Genomic DNA, 20,114 nt, shown 5'->3' with positions numbered 1-20,114 from the left:
GCATTTTCTGTTCTCCATAGTTACTAATAGACGATATAATCACGAATCGTTCGTCTCGTAGTTTCTTTTTCAACTTTAGTCGCCATGGTTTTAAATTAGGTGCTTCCTCTAATAACTGACGCTTTTTCTCCGGTTCTTCCTCTGGTTCATCCTCTGTTTCAAATACACGATTTTTACGCTGCAATCTACGGAAGGGAAATTCAACAAGACCATGAACAGAAATCCAGTTTGAATAGTTCAAAACATAGGGTTATAAATTTGCGAAGCGTGTGGAACGAAAACTGTGCATGTTTTAAGTTTTCGGGGCATTACAGAGTGCCCATTTAGTGTGTAGAACAAATGAGTATGAATCATTTGTTTGATCAATGACAGTAACTGCGCAATTGCGCACCTACCCCTCCCCTAACCAGACATTAACCCAAACTTGTTATTAGTTGTGTATTGTTGAATTAGGGGAGGGGTAGGTGCCTAGTAATTCAGATACTAAAATTGATTTAAATAGCCTGAGCCCGAAGAGTAACAGCATTTTGTGGTAGGTTACTATTAGCGGCCATTCTAAATCCCCAAAGAGTGCTCCTCATTTGAAGAGAAATTCTTCTCGGATATGAACTGAATCAGGAAATCTCCTCGCCTCCCCTAATATGACTGATCTTGGAAGGGAACCTTCGAGAGAAGCTAGATAAATATTACCTAATAATTTCCAAAGATTTCCTCTCTTGACGAATTTTGTATTTTTGACGAATGAAACCGGTGATGTAGTATATTGACAAAGTGCACCCATCGGTGAAACAACAAATGATAATAACAATCACAGTGTCATGCCAAGTCCAGTGTTTATACTTGGTCTGGAATCTTTTCCAGGAATCTAGGCAAAGGAAGAGGGAAACAAGAAGAAGTTATTAGAATGCCCTGACCACAGGATCAATATTTTTGTTACGTCGCGTTTGTCCGAACAAGGCACTGCAGATCTAGCTCGGGAAGATAAATAATGATAATTGAACTTAGTGGAGAGCAATTTGGTCCAGAATCATACAAGTGATTTTAAAATCGAACGAGCGCGCAGCGTGGTTTGATTTGAAATCACCTGAATGATTTTAGACTAAAATTGCATGACACAAAGTTCATTTACCACTTAATTACATCCATTTGAAAAATCGAAAAATTCAGTCACTCAAACACAGGATTTTCTCGGTGTATAGAATAGCTTATTGATTCAGCACTGAGCCGACCGGTAAAAAGTTGCAAAAGTTGTCGTTCACTTTCCTACAATATCATTAATTTGGTTTCTTTAAACAAGTCTTGAAATCCGATTAGTGTGTTCTGTTTTAGTGAAGGTTTCTCATTGGCTAGGAAAGGATGCGATTTAGAGCAAAAAATGGTGCGAATCGTAAATAAATCGCTCTGACGAGAGCCAATCAGATTGTAGGGAGCACCAGTGATTTCAAAATGGATGTTGTAAAGGAAAGTACTTCATGTAAGAATAACTGCGCTAATAACTGTTGACATACCCTATGTTATAAACCACGTTGGATACGTTTCGAGGCAATTTCGTAGTCGCATAAGAAATAGTATGGTTCCTGTGGAGAAAGGGTAACTAGGGAAACTGCAAAGGAAAACCCTTGAAGCGAGGAAATAATTAATTTATCGAATAGAGTCCACGTTGCCTCGCATCAGTTTAATAATGGGTCACAAATGACGACGAAATGTGGTAAAAAAGTGATCCACAAGGCACACGATCTCGCGGAAAGGAAGCGCTGGTTGAATAAATTTGGTAATGAAAAAACCTTGCAAGTAAATTATCTTATGTGATTGGACTGCCAAAGTCAGTTTGAGTAATAGCTTTTACAGTTTACTTACAGTTTGTTGTGTTAAAGATGCTGTAACTGGTCGGACTTACGACCTCGGCTTTTGGGCATGACTCTGCTTCCTAAAGTTATTCCAAAAAAAAAAAAAATGAAGATTATGATATGACTCTGACAGCTAGAAATTCAATAATTGTGCTACCCTTCTCACTAATAATATTTTTTCTCGGTATGCAGGTAAAATAAGAGAAACTGCTTGTTATGATGATTGGCTTGTTACGTTAGTTAGAGGATTGAAATCAAGAGGAATCTGCAAGGCATCATAGGGTCTTTATGTTTAACGCAGCTTGTTCGAAAACGGTGACGGATAACTCTCTTCAAAAAAATGGGCCAAAATACCACCAAACGGCCAATACGAATAAAACCTCGAAAAAACGAGTCCAGAAGAGCTGAAATTTGAAAAAGACTCACAGATGCAAAAATCGTACGCGTATAAAATGCTCACGATGTGTTTTCAAATTTAAAAAGGCTCAAAACGCGCGCGCGCGCTCGTTAGTCGCACGTCACAATAGTTCGGTTCCGTCTCCCTATCACACCCCATTCCTAACTCCTTCCTGTGGTTTAATAGGCATACAGCGAGTTACAAAAAGACAACAAAGCTGACACACTTCACTCGAAGTCAGGGATCTAACCACTGCACGACAAAGAGCCTCCTCGACCAGCAATGCGTTACTCTCCTTTAGTGATTGAAAGGAAACGACAGTGTTATTCGCGCTCTCTGATCACATCCGCTATGTCTTCAACGATGTTTTTTAATTGTGTTTCCTCTCGTAACCAATTTCTATCGTTATTTTCAATGAATGTCACATATGAAGCATAATGCCTCCGCCTACTTGTTTTCTCGTTCTTTAAGCCTGTGACACACCCAGCGATTTTAATTGGTGATTTTACCCGCCGATCGCGATAAATTTAATTGCCATCGAAAATCGCCGATATCTGACATGACAGATATCGGATTTCACTCGTCGAGCAGGGCGATCGGCGGAAATCGCAACCGTTGCACCGAGCGGACCTGACGATTATCGCTAAGTATGTAGCCGGCTCTAGGAAGAGAGAAAAATATTAACAGGCTTTACGAGCAAATTGCACTTTACGTTCATACTGTCGTAACGTATGACATCAAAACGAAACGGTTACCTTTAAAAGAACTAACATATATTTCATAGATAATCGCAAAATCATCACTGCTCAGAATACAGTGAAGTTTTCAAAACTCTTAAAGGATAGGCGGACAGATAAACTGTCTGTCTTGAATTCGCGGCAACCATTTTAAATCCTCCTTCAGTAGTGAGTAATCACTTTTAGAGCCATAACGTACCTTTTCGCTGGTAGCGCTTTCAGCGGAAGATGTTCCAAAGAAAAGTAAAACAAAAAACAGGCGAATATCGAACTTTTCCATTTTTTGTAAGAGTCTTTTTTTTCTTGGCAAGCGCAAAATATGGAATCTATTTGTGAACAAAAACAAAATGCGAAACTGACGTCATAATGAAATTTCAAACGTCATTATTACTCCCGCGCGCGCTTTAAGAGGTTTGACGTTGACGTGGAATTACTTTTTTCCCGTTAATAGCCCATTTCCTTCAAATGGTTGAGAATGATTACTTAGGATAAACTTGGGGTGGAAGCGCGATGACTCAAAGGCTAGCGCGCTTTACTCCGGATTGGGAGGTCTGGGTTCTAACCTTGGGTGGAGTTATCATCTTGAGGGACTTGACGTCTTTGGTGGGAAATAATTCTTACAGTGCCTCTTTTAGCTCAGGAGTACATACGGGAATAGGATATTGTCAGGAAACTTAAACTTAATGCTGAAGATGATTAAGAATTATTTCCCGTGAAGGCAACGTGAATGTTGTGAACTAATCCCCGTGACGAAGTTGAGGGGAATATTTAATGTTCAAATGCTCAAGCGCTTTTTAATTCTGATGTAAATTCTGTAAATAAAAATAGTATTGCGCATATTTTGTGACTGATTACTAGTATCAAGATAAGCTAGCATTTTTAACAGGTTTATTTCATTCAATCAGCAAAACCGTAATGTTACGCCAAACTCAGAAGCATATTTTGTGCTCTTTGCAATTGAATTTTCTTTTATTGCGTTTATCACTTCCACGGAAACCGGGTTTCATTTTTATAAAACGATTCACTTCTGGTGTGGAACATGTCGTTTTGAGGAGTGTAGTGCCAATTTTCTTAAGCGAAAGAGTGGAAGAACACGTTAGGCTGACAGTATGCCAGAATGGTGCAATTGTACCCAAGAAGTGACTGCATCTCCCAGAGGTGTTAACATGTAACTTCTCTCTATTATAACCATACATTGTCCAGCAAACAGGTAACGAGAATACTCAAACTTATCAGGTAGGAGTCGATCGTTGTCTCGATCTAACACCAAATTCTCGCTAACGATTCATAAAGAAAGCGGTATTGTAGATAGAGGAGAGAATTAATGATCAGATCTTGGGAGTTAAAGGATGAATTACAACCTTTTTAAATATTTTTAATCACAAGTCTCGTATGTTTTGTTTTATATGCTGCACAGTGTGGCTCTCGTGTCCGGCTAAAGCACTTCGCGAGTGACTTCTGAAATGAAAACTTATAGGCCATACATTCTCGCGACCTTATTCATACAGGGCCAGAGAATGTAAATTCTGAACCGAGTCAACCCAGTGAGCGTGCTTATTCAAATGAAAATCACGAAGAAATTAGCTAAATCCTTGGAAAAAACCTGGACAACTGAATTTTGGCCTAAAAACTTCGAGAAGGTTTCCTGATTATAAAAGAAATATTGTACTACTTGAAAGTAACAACACACCGTATTTATTAACCGATTGGGAGAAGACCATTCTTGTTAGGAATCATATGAATAGGGCCGGAGTAAACGCATCAAAAGTCTAAAGAGCAGTTTTGAAGTACAGGGTGTATTTGTATGTATTTAGTGTGATAGCTGAGAAACACAATTGTTTCAAAACGTCTTATTCAGAGTTACTTTTAAACGATAATACAAGGAACGCCACCATTTGGATTAGCTGAAAACGTCACTGGTCATTTTATGAGATGTATAGGAACGAGCAACGTGCAAATTTCGTGTGGCGTTTGCACAACCTTATGAGTCTGGAGAGACCTTACATATTAAAGATGGCGGATTGACTCTTAAAATAATTATTGTGGATCAATTGGGTAGGACTCTACTGGGGATGAGGGCTAAATTTTGTTTCCTGGAATTACAGGATCGTAAGCTTATGGTTCATTCAATGTATATTGTAATAATAATCGGCAGAGTATGTCGAGGAATTTACCACACTGTCACCCAGATTATTGACATAAATAAAGCGAGAAAGAGAGCACACGTACGATCTACCACAGAAAGATTTTAGTTCCAGCAAAATGAAGAAAATAGACAAATCATTATTTGTAGCACTTATTGTGTTTTTTCGAAAGGTATTTATTGCATTCTCCGTTCTCTTTTATTACCAATAAAATACATAATCACTAACTGTCCTTTCCCCGTCGTTTCTTTTTCAGCTTCAGTCGCCATGGTTTTGAATCAGTTGCTTCTATTAACAGCTGACGTCTTTTTTCTGGATCATATTCTTTTGTAAATACACGATTTTTACGTTGCAATCTATAGGAGAGATATTTAACAAGACCATGAACAGAAATCCACATAAATAGTCAAACAGTGAAAAAAGACAATTGTCAATCTTTTGGAGCGTTTGGGATTAAAATCGTACAAGTTTTTAAATTTCAGGACATTGCATAATGCACATCAAGTTTTGTAGAACATATGAGCGCGGATAAATTTTTAGATCACTCCGTCAGAATCTCTGCAACTGCCCAGCCACCCCTCCCCTAATCCAACAACAACCAAGTGATAACACATCAGGTTAATTTATTGTTAGGTTAGGGTAGGGGTGGGTGCGCTATCTTTTTGTAGGATGAGAGCAAACAGTTTGTGGTAGAAGACTGTCAGTAGCCATTCCACGTCCTCAAAGAGTGTTGCAGAAGAGAAACTTCTAGAATGTGAGCTGAGCAGATCACCTCCTCCCTTCCTCCCTAATAAGACTGATCTAGGAGGCGAATCTTCGACGAAGCTAAAGCAACATTACCTGGTCGTCTCCAAAGATCTCTTCTGTTTGCGAGCTTTGTATCTTCGACGAATGAAACCGCTGATGTAGCACAATGTCAAAGTACAGCCATCTATCGAGCAGGAAACAATCATAACAATCACAGTGTCATGCCAACTCCAGAGTTTAAACTTGGTCTGGAATCTTTTCCAGGAATCTACAAAAAGGAGAACATTTTCAGAGGTAGAAATAATTAAAATGATCTTGCCACAGCATCAATATCTTTAACTTGCTTGAGTTGCGTTAGCGTGAATAAGGCTCTGTAGATCTGACACGGAAATATATAAAGGATAGTGCCTTATGTAGGTAGGCCCAGTCTGCCCCGGCTTAAGCAATTGACCGCACTTTCTCAGAAAGTGCGGTCTCAGTTTACTGGCGTATGAACCTATGTGGAAAGTTAGGAGAACACGAGAAAAGTTTGTAAACTTAAAACAAAAAAATTTTCTATATGTTAATCGCGCAATAAACGATAAGTTGTTACTAATCAGGACGTCCATAGTATTTTTACTGAATAACATTATCTTTCACATAAATTCTCAAATCTACGATCTTAATTTGGATCATCATTGCACAGAAGCATCACACATCGACATGTTTATCCTAGCAGTATGAAGGAAGTTTGTCACCATGAACCTTGTTAAAAGGCCGAGCGTACCACGAAGGTCGTAGGGAAGGTCGTAGGTTGGATTTCTATTAGGAGCAGTCGAAGTTCTTTTTTTTCGCCAACGTCATTCACTGAATAACATAATCCTCCTACATGAAACACTACCCAATAGGAGTGTTTATCCGTTCAAAATCAAATCAAGTGATACAGGCTCCGGTTGTTCGAAGGCTGGATAACGCTAGCCAGTAGATAAATCTTTATCCGGTGGATGGCGCAGTACGTTTAGTTAACACTTATTCGCTGGATAGCGATTTATCCGGTGGATAGCGTCATCTGCTCTTTGAATAACTAGGCCCTGGATTTTAGCAGAAGCTCATCCAAGATGTGGCTATTTGTCCTCTATTTCTACAACGAATTGAAAGTTTCCGTGTTGGAGAAGGAGAAATTGGGGAACCTAAAGAAAAAACCCCTCGATGCAAGGAGAGAATCAACAACAATCGAACCCACACATGACGCCAGTTTGAGAATCGAACCCAGGCCCCAGTAATAAGAAGAGCGCTCTCTACTGTGATATCTCCGCTCCATTCAAGGAAATGAAATTTTTATGTTCTATGCACGAGGGAGCCATTTTGAAATCTCAACCAATCAGAGCGCGCGCCAACCCTCCTCGATAATCACCAGTGCAGACACCGGAGCACACTCTGGAGCACTACTAAATAGTCTTATACGGTTGGAGTGCTAAAGTATGTACGTACGTTTTATTAATCGAGTTCGAGGTCCGTACTTTAGATTAAAGACCGAGTTTTTCCACTCGGATATAAGACCGGGCCATAAATCCAAGTGTAAAAGACCAAAGTTTCGAAGCTTACAGTGCAGACCGAGAGCAGGTTAGAAAAATAATGGCTACATCTTTAGGTTAAAAAACTGGGGGATGATTTCAATTTAAACAGTTTTCTTTTTTAATTTTGTGGGCCGCACAGTGAAATATGGTCATTAAACAAACCAATCATAGCGCACGTACAATCATAGCGCACTCACAGTAAATTTTATTAAGGATACCATCATTGTTCGAACGTAGGGCCTCGTCTTCTGGGCAGAAATCCTGTTCCTAAAGTTATAGGAAAAAATGAAGACCATTTGAAATCTGTAATATATCTCTTTTATTATGTTTCGCTTTTATTATTGTTCGTTCTGACAGAAATACAATAGCATTTTTTTCTCGGTAAGCAGGTAAAATAACAAAAAGTGCTAATTTATTCCACGTTATGAAATAAAATCGAATATTGAATATCAGACATGAAAAAAAATGTCTTAAAATTCAAGAAAGGCACGAAGACTTTATTATTTAGCGAAGCATGTAACTAAGTATTTCAAATGTTTCATTAAAGAGTATTTAGATGTAGTTTCTAAAGTATATTGAAATATAAAATAAACCGATCTAGGATTTCGGCATTTTATTTTATATCATATCATTAATAATTCTATAATGGGAATTTTGCTTTTTAAAGTATTTTATGTTATTTTTTAAATGGTAAGTTTTAGCTAAATTAGATTATTTTGAGATAATAATTTTGATGATGGCGAGATCTGAAGATACAAATTTATCTTTAGTTTTTAATTGTTAGGCTTACTTATTTTATTTCAGTTGTTTCAGAGCGCATTAGATCATATCCATATGAATATTGCGCTTTATAGGCATTGGAATATTATTATTATTATTAGGTTGATTGGGGGATTGATATCAAGTGCAACCTGAAAGGCATCATGGGTCTACATGTAAAACACACCCCGTCAGAAAATAGGCGAAAATACCGCCAAACGGAAACTCTTGACTCCAAAACGAATAACCTCAAAAAACGTAACAAGAGAAGAGCTGGAAACAGTAAAAACTCGTCCATACGTAAGTCACACGCGTACGAAATGCTCACGATTGTTTTCAATTTTAAAAAAAATACTTGCAAAACGCGCGTGCGCTCGCTAGTCGCACTTTAAACCACTTCGGTTTATCCTCTTAGCTAAAGTGCTCCTGCGGTATAAGATACTGTAGCACAAAACATACCCGACAAACTTCACTCGAGGTCAGGGATCTAACTTCTTCTCGGGAAAGATTCTCCTCGACCGGCAATGTATTGCTCTCCTGAAGTGAGAAAAAGAAAAATACACTAACTATAATAAGTATTGGAGAGGGACTTCCTCTGATCACATCCGCTGTGTCATCGACAATGTTGTCGAGTGGGATTTCCTCTCGTGAGCAATTACTATCGTCATCTTTCATGAGTGTGACTACTGGGACATAATTCTTTTGCTTACTTGGTTCTTTGTTCTTTAGGGCCGGTGACACACTTGGTAATTTTATTGGCCGATCGCGGCGAACTGATTTTGTCGCCAGCGAAAATCGCCGATCGCGGCAATCAGCGAAACTTGCAATCAGTTGCACCTTGCGGACCTGGCGATTTTCGCCAAGTGTGTCGCGGGCTTTTGTGAGAGAGGAAAAGATCAACAGATTTTACGAACAAATTTCACCTCACGTTCATTCTGTAACGACGCATGATAACGAAACGAAACGGTAGCCTACTGCAGAACAAATATAAATTTCACAGATAATTGCTAAATCAGAACTTCTCAGAATAAAGGGAAGTTTTCAAAACTCTAAAAGAATAAGGAGGACACATAAATTCTCTGTCTTGGATTCTTGGCAACTATCTCAAATTCTCATCCAATAGTAAGTAATCACTCATAAAGCCATAACATACCTTTTCGCTGGTAACACTTTTGGCAGGGGATGTTCCAAAGAAAAGTAAGATCAAAAACAGTCGAATATCTAACTTTTTCATTTTTTTCTAAGAGTTAATTTCTCGCGAAGCGCAAAATATGGAATCGATTTGCGAAGCTGAAAAAATGTGAAACCGACGACATAATGAAAATTCAAACGTCATTATTACTCCAGCGCGCGCTCCAAGACGTTAAGTTGATAATAACGCATTTTCGAGTCTTCACGAGTTAGAGATCTGGTGACGAAACTCTAAAATCTGCCAGAACGAGGCTCTCACGCTGTCGAAAGCGATATCGCATTTTAATTAGCCTCGTTTTTGAGCCTCATTTCCGACACCAAATCTCGGAAGTGGGCTATTCATCTTAGCCACTAATTCGATTATTTTTTAAACGTCTTTTCGGTTTGAAAATGTCTTTTTGATAAAATATTTTGTCAGGCTGGTTTTTGATTCAGCGTAATGAGGTTTCAAGTCCGAATTCTCCCTCAGGACCCGTAATTTTTTGTACCACTTTGTTAATTGACATTAAGCAGTCTTCATAAATTGCCTGCTTTGTTTTCTGCTGTATAATTTTTTTGCATTGGCAAGATAAATGAAGAAATCCAATCTCATCTAATTTCAATACTAGACAAGTAAACGATTAGTGACCACTATTAAACGTGAATAATCGGGCGTGCAACTTTTTGAGAAATTCGACAAACTAAGGAATAATTTATGTTGATCTAAATTGGCTGAAGTGTTGAGGTGTGGAAAAGCCTACCCCCCAGATCTGCGTTCTGTAACTTCCTTATATGAATTTAAAAGCAAACTCCGTTATCCTAATTCGAATGAGATACGGCGTCCTTGAAAAACAGCCTCAAGACCTGAAAGGTTTGATCTTATTTCATTAGTTAGTTTGGCTGAGGAGAATGAGATGTTCTACTTGTAAATTGTGCTGAAGGAAATTTTTTATTGTATACAGATAAAGTTATCAATCAATCAATCAATCAGTCCGTAAGAGAACATACTTCTTCTCGATTTGTCTCAGAGTCAATATGCTTTCTTGGGGGGAAGAGCGAGTAGGAGCTTATGTTCAACCCTTTTGAGAATCGTATCATTCATATAAGGCAAAATCGAAAAATCAAGTTGCATAATATTTCCCAGAGAGCATTCCTAACGAGTCCATACTTATTTGACATTTAAAGACAATGAGAGACTGGGGAGAAGTAATATCATCATGAAATTTGTGGGTACGCTGTGGTAAATGCTGGTAGGAAGCACATAAGTTCGGTCTTCCCTTGACGCAATGTGCCCTCGTCAAACCCTCTCCTGGAGCAACTGAGGACTGGTTGATTTAAGGATGTAAATGATAACATTTTACTGTGAATGGGAAAGGCGAGGAAAGGATGGTTCGGTGTGGGTAAGGGTATAAATTCCGCTTCTTTATGTTTCTTATGTCTTGATCTCTGGTAGCGTGGTCAATCAGCTTCACAAGTGCAAAATGATCTTCTCTTTTCTATTGTGTCAGTTGTAATATTATTATTATTATTATTATTATCTTTTTAATTAGGAAGAACAAATAAAGATTTGAGTTCCAATGTAACAGAGATATGCTCTTTTTGGAAAAGGCATGGATGGTGGTAAATATCACTTCCAAGCTGCCCATCAGTTTTTCTTACGTAAGAAGGAAGAACTGACACGAATAAGAACTGAACAGAGAGGGTTTAAAGAGAAACTGTGGTGCTGCGTTGGGCCGGGGGGAGTTGTTTTACAATGTAAATGTCATCTAAAGCTGTCGTTTCGAGCGTTAGCCCATCGTCAGAGCGAATGACGAAGGGCTAACGCTCGAATCATCAGCTTTAGAAACCCTTTACTTTGGTTACTTTGTATTATCAACTCAGCTGATTAAAAAATATTATCTGACGAGAATTCATTTCCCCAGAGTCTTTTATTCTTGAGGAACTGAGGGAGGGATGGGGAAGATCCTCGACCCCAAGTGTATTACCATAGGGACAATAAGAGTCTTAAGCTACACCTGGAGAAAACAATGATAATGTTTTTATTTCTCTTCTCTGCACAAGAAGATTTCTTGTCTTCGTGTATGAATAATACCACCAACTCTGCGTGCTAGATCCTAGCTTCATTTAAAAAGTTTTCAAAAAAGTAAGTTAGGGATGTTTAGCTCTTCCTTCAACGAAGCGTCAGCCATCTTCTCACCCAAACTTTATGTGAACTCATAGCTTTAAAGAGAGAAGAATGCTGACGCATCTTATATTTCTTCAGTAGTAAAGGTAAGGCATGGTCCTCCACTCACACTAAGTTCTAAAGCAGGGGTTTCCATGACTTTTCCCATAAGCAATAAGCAGCTGCGCCCAGAAAAAAGGCTATAAAGCCTTTCTCCCCATAAGGGGGTATGGGGCCAGTTCCTCGAAGGTCATCCAACGAGCCCGTAAGCTCTTCTGTTTTAATTTAAGATGGGAGATTCAAAAGTTTTCAACACTATTGGCTTAAAAAACAAAATGGACTGGTTAGAGTGCTATAGCGTGCTTCTCCATTCTTAAATTTTGACTTTTAAATATGGCGTCGGGCCCAATAAGTTACCGGGACGTTCGAGAAATGGGCCCCTGAGTACATGCTCCCTGTAGAAAATCTGTTTCGTTTTTAAATTTTTGATTAATTAATTAATTAAATTAATTTTTTTTGCATTCAAGCGCAACACGCGTGATTTCATAAATTACCCAATCACGTCTCTAACCTTGACATTAAAAACTGGCGTGGACATTTTTCGCGTACTTTTGCTGTTTTGTTTTACGGAGTTGTTTTTAGTTGTTTTGAGCTTTCGTTTATGCAAATTTGTAACCCCTTTGTTTGAAATCTAAAGAAGTTTTGATGTTTTAATTTAAGCTAATGTTGTGGTTATTTTAACAAGTCTAATATACAGTATTTTTTCAACGGAGTTTGGACACTTTTTTTGTAAATGGATCGTTCACACTCCCCCAGAAAAAAAGTTTGAACTGTAGAAGCTCGCAAAAGTGATTTCCAGCTTTCGGGGCAGTTGTTTTGTTCGTTTGTTCTTTTTTTGTTTCACTCTGTTTGCTATACAGTCTTGGTTCATTCGGAGGCTATTTTTCTTCTTGATGATCTTTCCGCAACCTTGCATAACTGTGTTTGTCTATCGATTTTCTCTCCTTTCAGTTTTTTTTCCTTCATGCTGGCAAGTTTGGAGTCTGAGAGCATTCGGAGAAATTGTAAGTGCATTGTTAGGTAAATATGGAGGAATTTTGTGTATTTACTTCTAGTGCTCTCACCACAATGCACTCCAATAGATTGTTTCAATCATAGCAATCACTACGCCCCCTTTGAAGCTGAGTATTTCGTTAACCTCTGTGTTACATAAACTAGGTTAGAAAGGCGATTCTCTATCGGTAGAGATAATATCGTGCTACAGATTATGATAATTAATCCCCTCGAAAATACAGTTGTGGACGTGGAACATTTCAAATTGCGATTTCTTCCTTATTTTAGTTGCGTTCAGTTTTCAGTACTATCTTCGAGAAATATAATCTTCATGTTTAGAAGTTATTCCGGCTTGGTAATAACTTGACAATCTTCAAATTTCGATCGCCATTATACAGCTACAGAGATTTATCAAACGGAAACAAAAGTGATTACTCCCAGGAAAAAAAAAGTATTGACACCCAAAAAAAGAGCAATTGTTAAATCAAGGAACATTTTAAACAGCGCATTTCGAGTTTCAGACATTGAAACAGTTTTAGTTTCTACATAGAGAAAATACAGCATTACTTACCTTAATTTACGGCAAAGTCGCGGTGGAGGAGATTCCCTACAAACTTGGAAATTACCCCTCTTTTGAAAACAATTGATAATCAAATTTAGTCTATAGCCCCAAACAAAAAAGTGTTTTAACGCAGAGCTGAACGAAGTCAATGAATTCGAAGTACGAAATTGACGTCATAAATACATTTGTATCTACAAAATTTACTCACGCGCACTTCAAGAAAATACTAGAAACTTTTAAAAAATCACAACGGCGACGGCAATGAGAACATAGCGAATCCAAAGATCTAATGGGCAAAAGAATAGCGCAGCACGTGCGTTTTAAAACTTTGTACTTTTCTTAGCCGAACCATACAGAACAAAATACGTCATGAAATCGACAAGTTGTACGTTCTCTTAGTAGGGAAACCTCGGCGTACAACAATCTAGTCACGTTTTTACTTTGTACTCATCACTACATTAACTTATTATTCAAAAGGGAAGATATCTCACCGTCAGAATTGGTAAATTCATCGAGGAACTGGCGAAATTCTAAGGGGAAAAGAAATATGGTGCGCTAACCATTTGGTGTTCAAAAGTCATCTGTCTGACGACGCAAGACATTAAACAGAACAAATAAAATGTAATAAAAAAAATAAAAATAAATAAAAATAAAAATAAGAAGAGAGAAAAAGATAAGATTTATATCCTGTGATGAACTAATGGCAGTCGCTTTTTCTTTTAACTATAAACGCAGTGTGATTTTCAGAGCCACTCGTAAGGAGGAGAAAAAGTACCAGAAAAGCAAGAGTTAGTGTCCTCCCTCTCCACTCACGCTCGATTTTTTATCTTCTCGCGCGCCTCCAAAAACTATGGCACTCCAATTTGCACAGTCGGTTTTTTTCTTCCTCACGTACCTGGATGAGCGTCTTCTCGATCTGTACAAAAGCCAGGGATCGTACATTTTTAATTTTTGTGGTTACTTCCTCCCATAGGAGGCGAAGCCATATATGTTAATGAGTAAGTGAGTGAGTGATGGTAACGAGAAAATGCCGAACTTCACCCGAGTTTGACCCGATGTCACTTATTGTTTATTTCGGAGCATCTTCGTAGATCGACGTTCGCCTTAGAGATTATCGGGTGCTGCATACACTATATTCCAGCTGTTATTGACCAAAAAAATCACTGAATTGTTCAAATTCGCTGACATGAAAGCGAGGCTGAGGGTAGAAAATCCTCTTAAAAGACATTGCTTGGGGAAATTTGGGACAAAAGCCTTCCATGTCAGCGAATTTTTGACACGCGTGGTTCTAGTCTCAAGAAGTTAATTTGGATTGGCCCTATATCAGAAAATGTAAGTCATAGGGTCATAAGAGTTTTGGCAAAGTTCCATGCTTATCATCAATTTGAGCAATTTTGGTCGATAACTGCTAGACTACTAGGGAAAGAACAAAGCGTTTGAAAATAAAATTATTTTTTGCCTAAAAAATCCCAAGACGTCATATCTCCAGTTCTTGCCGTGACACCACAGAAGACGATAAACATCTCACAATTATTTCAGGATGGCGCGTGATTAATAAAGGCCCGATTAAACGGATTCAACATTTGACCAACATTCGTTCAAGTTGGATGTTGGGCAAATATTGAAATCGTCTAAACGGGCCATTCAACATTTTCGAGAACAAAGGAAAAATTGGATCGATGTTGAATGAAAGTTTAAACCAATTTAAACTTGATTCAACACGTTTTCAACAAGCTTTCAACAACTTTTACGTTTTCGACAATGTTCAAACGCACCGAACATTTGGTTCAACAAAGTGTTGAATGCAAGTTGAAGCAAATGTTGAAACCGTTTAAACGGGTCTTAACAACCCTTTCTTTGCAGAAATATCTTGTGGGTGGGATCGGCGTATCATGAAAACCTCGAGGAAAACTATCTTCTTACTTACTTTAATTTTATTACTCTGAAGAGAGAGCGTTTGACCGTTTGAATCAGCGAGTTATACCCAGTATATCCGAAGATTTAATTTTTTCACACTGCAAAAGATGATAAACGTCTCAAATTGATTGCATAATGAGGTCTCTAAGACGAGAGGGAGCAACTTGAGAAGGAGCAATCGTATAAGTCACATGATCTTGCCCAGGATGCTTTGCACGCTTTACTCGTCAGTTTTCCTTGCTTTTAAGCTTCTCATCAGCTGACTACGTAACTCGATGACCGTTTCGGCCTCAGACGTGAGGAGGATAACATAGGTAAGTGAAATTAAAGCATAATCGTTCCGAAGGTTCCTTTTACACTGTGGCTGTACTCTTACACATGATCAAAGACGTCAACATAATTTAACGTTAGCGGTATCACGTTATGGCACTGAAGCACGATAAACAGGAAGGCATTTTCACGCTTGATACCACAATTCTTAGTTTCATTTGGGCGCCGAGATCTTGAAATATACGGTAGATTGCTTTTCACAGAAATCCATCCGAGGTTTTTTCGAGCTGAAACTATTGTGATTTTGTTAGTTGACGCAGACACAGCAATCACTGTTTCGATCGCCTCTGGACGGATCCTTGAACAGGAAAACGATTTGCCCTTCTTGTGGAGATTGCTTTCCAAGTGGGAAATTGTCAAAAAATGAAATATTTCTCAAAGGGCGCCGAAAGAGATAGGTTCTAAGAGTTCTACGCTTCCCGATTTTGGAGTATTTAGGTGAAGTTAGGTGTTCTAAGTAGAGTGGAGAAGATGACGCAAGATTTTACAGTTCGATCCGTGCATTGATTCTCCAATCTTAGAGTTTACCTCAAATTATTGAAGCAAGGAATGCAGTTTCTTTGACACAGTTGCAAAATGTTTCTCTTTGCAGGGTCATCATTGAACCCTCTTGGTAAAGACTGTGTCATTATTCGATTCGAAGATCATTTTAGAGTAAGTCAGTGACGCAATTATTTGATATACATCTAAATTTAATTTCTGCTCGTATTACATTCAACATCGATAAACATTGTAAGCGAATCATGGACATTAGTATGGATCTGTTTTGCAATCAGAGTGGCTGTATCATTTTGTAGCAGTTGTTGTGTGCCATAGTTCAGCGGTGGCACATAAGTTTTCGAAGACGAGATGCGTTTTAGTTGAAGGCGGAAGTTTATAGATGGTATAAAACCAATTTTTTAACGCAATCGAAACTGACAATGAAATCGTACCTCCTCTTAAGGAGTGTCAGAATTACTCAGTTTCTCGCAAGTAAAACCTTCTCCGGGAACTCATGTGTTTTCTGAAGCGTGTTGAAATTGCAGTCTCTGGTGTTGTTTATTTTTGAGCTTCATGGTTTCGAATGCTTTTATGGCTACATGTGACAAATGCAATCAGCCGAATCATTGTAAATTAATTCAAGTGAGCTGTTTTCCCTTACCGATCTTGGAGTATTTATTTTTAAGAATTGTTTCGCTTAGTCTATTTATCTTTTGGTTACAAAGGGTTATTTGTATTAAAACCCAGCTTGTTGGTGAGGAGAGTTGGCAATAATTTTCTAGTTTCAGACATTTAATTGCAATGCAATACATTCTTAACATGGACAATAAAACAGTTGTAGATTAAACAAAATTGTTATTTAATTTCATCTGATGAAAGGCAAACGCCAGAAACCTTATTCACTCTAGAAAATTTTTAGACTAGGTAATTTACAAAATCAACTCAGTTCAGATACAACCTAATTACCAGTTAAACTTAGACAAATTCAGTCCAAGAATTTGCTTGAGGTGGCTAATCCAGCAAAATTATGGAAACACAAATAATTATGATAATAATTTGAGTATTTCTATAGCACTATTTGCATCGCAATGATAAGTTCTCTTGCAAAATGGATTTTGGAATTCCTAGGAATTCCCAGGATTAAATTCCTAGTAATTCCTAGGTATTTTTTCCTAGGAATTCCTTGGAATAAGAATTGTGAATTTTCTCGGTAAATTCCGACTGGGAATTCCCAATTGTATCAACTATGGTTCTAAAAACCTAGAAATTCCCAGAAATTTCAAGTTAATAGCCAACAGGAGTTGGAATTCCACAGAATTCCCAGAAAATTCTAACTCAGAGCCCGGATGAAATTTCCTGTAAGGCCATAAATCTAAAAACTTACTAGAGATTCCTAGGTTTTTTCTGGAATTTCTGGGAATGTGCAAGAATTACTGGGAATTTTCGGCAAGAATTTGAGGCCACTAATATAAAATGAATACTAATAAAAATTAAAAAATCCCAGCTAAAAATTCAAGTATTCAATGAAATTTATATACATGCTTAACTCAGGTTTACATGTATTTAATATTAGGATGGAATTTGATTTCTTTTCCTTTTCTTGAAAACTTCATAAGAATTATCCTCAATTACAGCTATTCATATGAAATAGTCCTAATGAATCATTAAATTTGGTTTGACACAAATTGTGAGCAAAATCTGTTGATTCTTTTAAATAAAATACAATAATTTGAATTATATTTATTGCCACGAATACCATCAGTCAAAAAATAGTTTTTAAATGAATCATTTAATTTTGGATGATGATACAAATAGTATTTAACCCTTTTGCTCCCAGAGTCAGGCTCTGAATTGAATTTATGTGGTTGTTACTTCTTTGGATAAAACTCTTGTTTGCAAACATTTGAATGTAAAGTTGAGTTTCAGTTGTGCTGAGCATTTTATAAGCTTAATTAAGCCATTATATCTATTCTTTGGTAAGATTTTGATCATGTAACAAATATTGCAATTTGTACTCACTACAAACTTTCAAAATAGGAGCTTTATAAATGGCCACTCAACTCTAGTTTGTACCAGTCGATATGTCAACTGTTGTCCCTTCTTTTAACTCCATGGTGCCAATGACTTTCTTTTCATTGACAACACTCATGCTGTTCTCATTTTCCCATTGAACCATAATAAACCTGTCTTTAGAAAATGTAAGATTAAGCAAAACAGTTGTGAAAAGAAATAACTTAACACACAAGCGATCAACCCATGAAAAGTACATTCAAAGACTTCTCTGACTGATTCTCTGTTTTTGGATGATGGATGCCTTGGATCCATGTTCTGATGATGATATAAATAATGATGTCAACTCACTCTATATAGAAATAATTGACAAGAATGGAACATACTACAAATGCATGATTTGAGTTGTGTTCATGGCAAATGTGAGAAATAATGCAATAACAATTTTGAATGTGATTACAAATTGTGTTTTACCCTCATTTTTGTAAAAAAAGGATACCACATTAGGAAGTATAAGAGATACCTAGATGATCCCAGTGTACCAGTACCCAAATCATCAAAGTTTAACCATAACAGGTGTTCAGTAACACATTCCAACACAGCCATCTCAATGCCTCAGTCTGTTGTTTCCACTGAACTAGCAGTGGTGCCAACAGAGTTAAGCACATCTCATAATGGAGACAGGAACCACTATGTGCAATTACAGAGGTGCATTGGAATTCTTGTCTACAAATGGCTATGTGCAGTCCAAAGTGTTCCTGAGCTTTGAAAGGGGTTTTGACATCAAAGATACAAGGTTGTCATATTATACTACAAGTAAAATTTTATACTGGACCTACAAAGGATAAAACAATTTTGTTGATAGCTGACTCTGAGAAGAACAGCAAGTAAACTTTGGAGCTGTTGTTATTGAAGTGTGACTTGCACTTTTCATTTTTATATAAAGAAGGACTTGTATTTTGCACCTAAATAAAAAGAAGTTATATTTTCCAAGAGGTCCTGTGATTGGGACATTTAAGAAATTAAGTTATGGAAAGAAACTCAGTCTAACAAGTCTTGTTTGAAAAATATTTTTGGGTCAGGGTTGCAAATAAAGCGAACCAAAGAAGTCATTTAAAAGGTGTTATTTCTCAGAGGGAATAGTGACCACCTCTGTCAAATGTCCACATGCCAAATGTTTGCAGAGTGTGCAGATGATCCATAAGTATCGGAACTCTTACAAAAATGTTTTGTTAGAACAAAAACAGCAAAACAACTTACAGCAATCAGTCACAAAAACAGAGCAAAAAATTAGAAAAACAGCAACAACAATCATGAAAAAAGAAATATTAATTAGGTGTTGGGTTTGTTTGTCCAAGGCATGAAATTTCTACTTAAAAATAGTCAGAACAAAAAGTCTCTGACAGTCTTTGATTTCAAGTGATTCAACTAACATCATGAGAAGTGTATAGCAGAGATTAAGAAGAATAAGCAATAAGATCTTGGGAGTAAAAGGATTAATTAACGATATAAAAACAAATTGACAAATACAGTTTCTCTAATTTGTTTTAATAACTTTTTCCAACAGAGTTCTGAATGTGTTCTAAGGAAGATATTGATTCAAAATCTTGTTTACTAATATGTTAAAAACAATTTCATCGTTAAAGCAGCCACATATTAAAAGTTGCTTCTGTAAAGCTAAGCAATCTCAAAGTAATTTATACTGGTCAACTGATGCTCTTAGCTGTACAATTTGCAAAGCACCATCTCACATCACCTGACCAGTGTCTTATCCTAACAAAAAAATTGAAACATTTTTGAAAAATTATGTGTAGTATTGAACAAACCTTGATGAGGGAAGAAAAGCGCATGCCCATATCTTGTTTAGATCTACCAAAACCTTGAGCTGTGGAAATAGAATCCTGGAGACAGGTTAATTTTTAATAATAAATTCTGGTAAAGGATATACAGATCTCAAACCTATTGATTGACTAACCCTCCACACCCCATCCTTTAACTTTAACATAGGTCCCATGCTGGTTATCATGTCACCACAGTGCAGCAGGTCCCATCATGGTAGTCACACCACCACAGTCTAGGTACCATATTAGTAATCATGTCACCCAATGGGAGTCATGTCATCACGGTGTAGGTACCATTATGGTAGTCATGTCACCCCAATATAGGAACCATGATAGTCATGTCACCTCAGTGTAGGTACTATGATGGTAGTCATGTCACCTCAGTGTAGGTGCCATTATG

The 20,114-nt window shown here is 37.4% G+C and overlaps 1 long non-coding RNA gene across 1 annotated transcript; it reads left to right on the top strand.

Annotated features, from left to right (window-relative positions):
* Positions 1-15,289: 15,289 nt before the first annotated feature.
* LOC136281995 (uncharacterized) lies at positions 15,290-20,018 on the top strand. Its single transcript, XR_010718019.1, has 3 exons — positions 15,290-15,367; positions 15,976-16,037; positions 19,881-20,018. It is a non-coding gene; the product is annotated as an uncharacterized lncRNA (long non-coding RNA).
* Positions 20,019-20,114: the final 96 nt, after the last annotated feature.

The sequence above is a fragment of the Pocillopora verrucosa genome, chromosome 6, assembly GCF_036669915.1.
Source record: "Pocillopora verrucosa isolate sample1 chromosome 6, ASM3666991v2, whole genome shotgun sequence".
Classification (NCBI taxonomy): Eukaryota; Metazoa; Cnidaria; class Anthozoa; order Scleractinia; family Pocilloporidae; genus Pocillopora; species Pocillopora verrucosa.
This window is presented reverse-complemented; position numbering and strand designations above follow the sequence as displayed.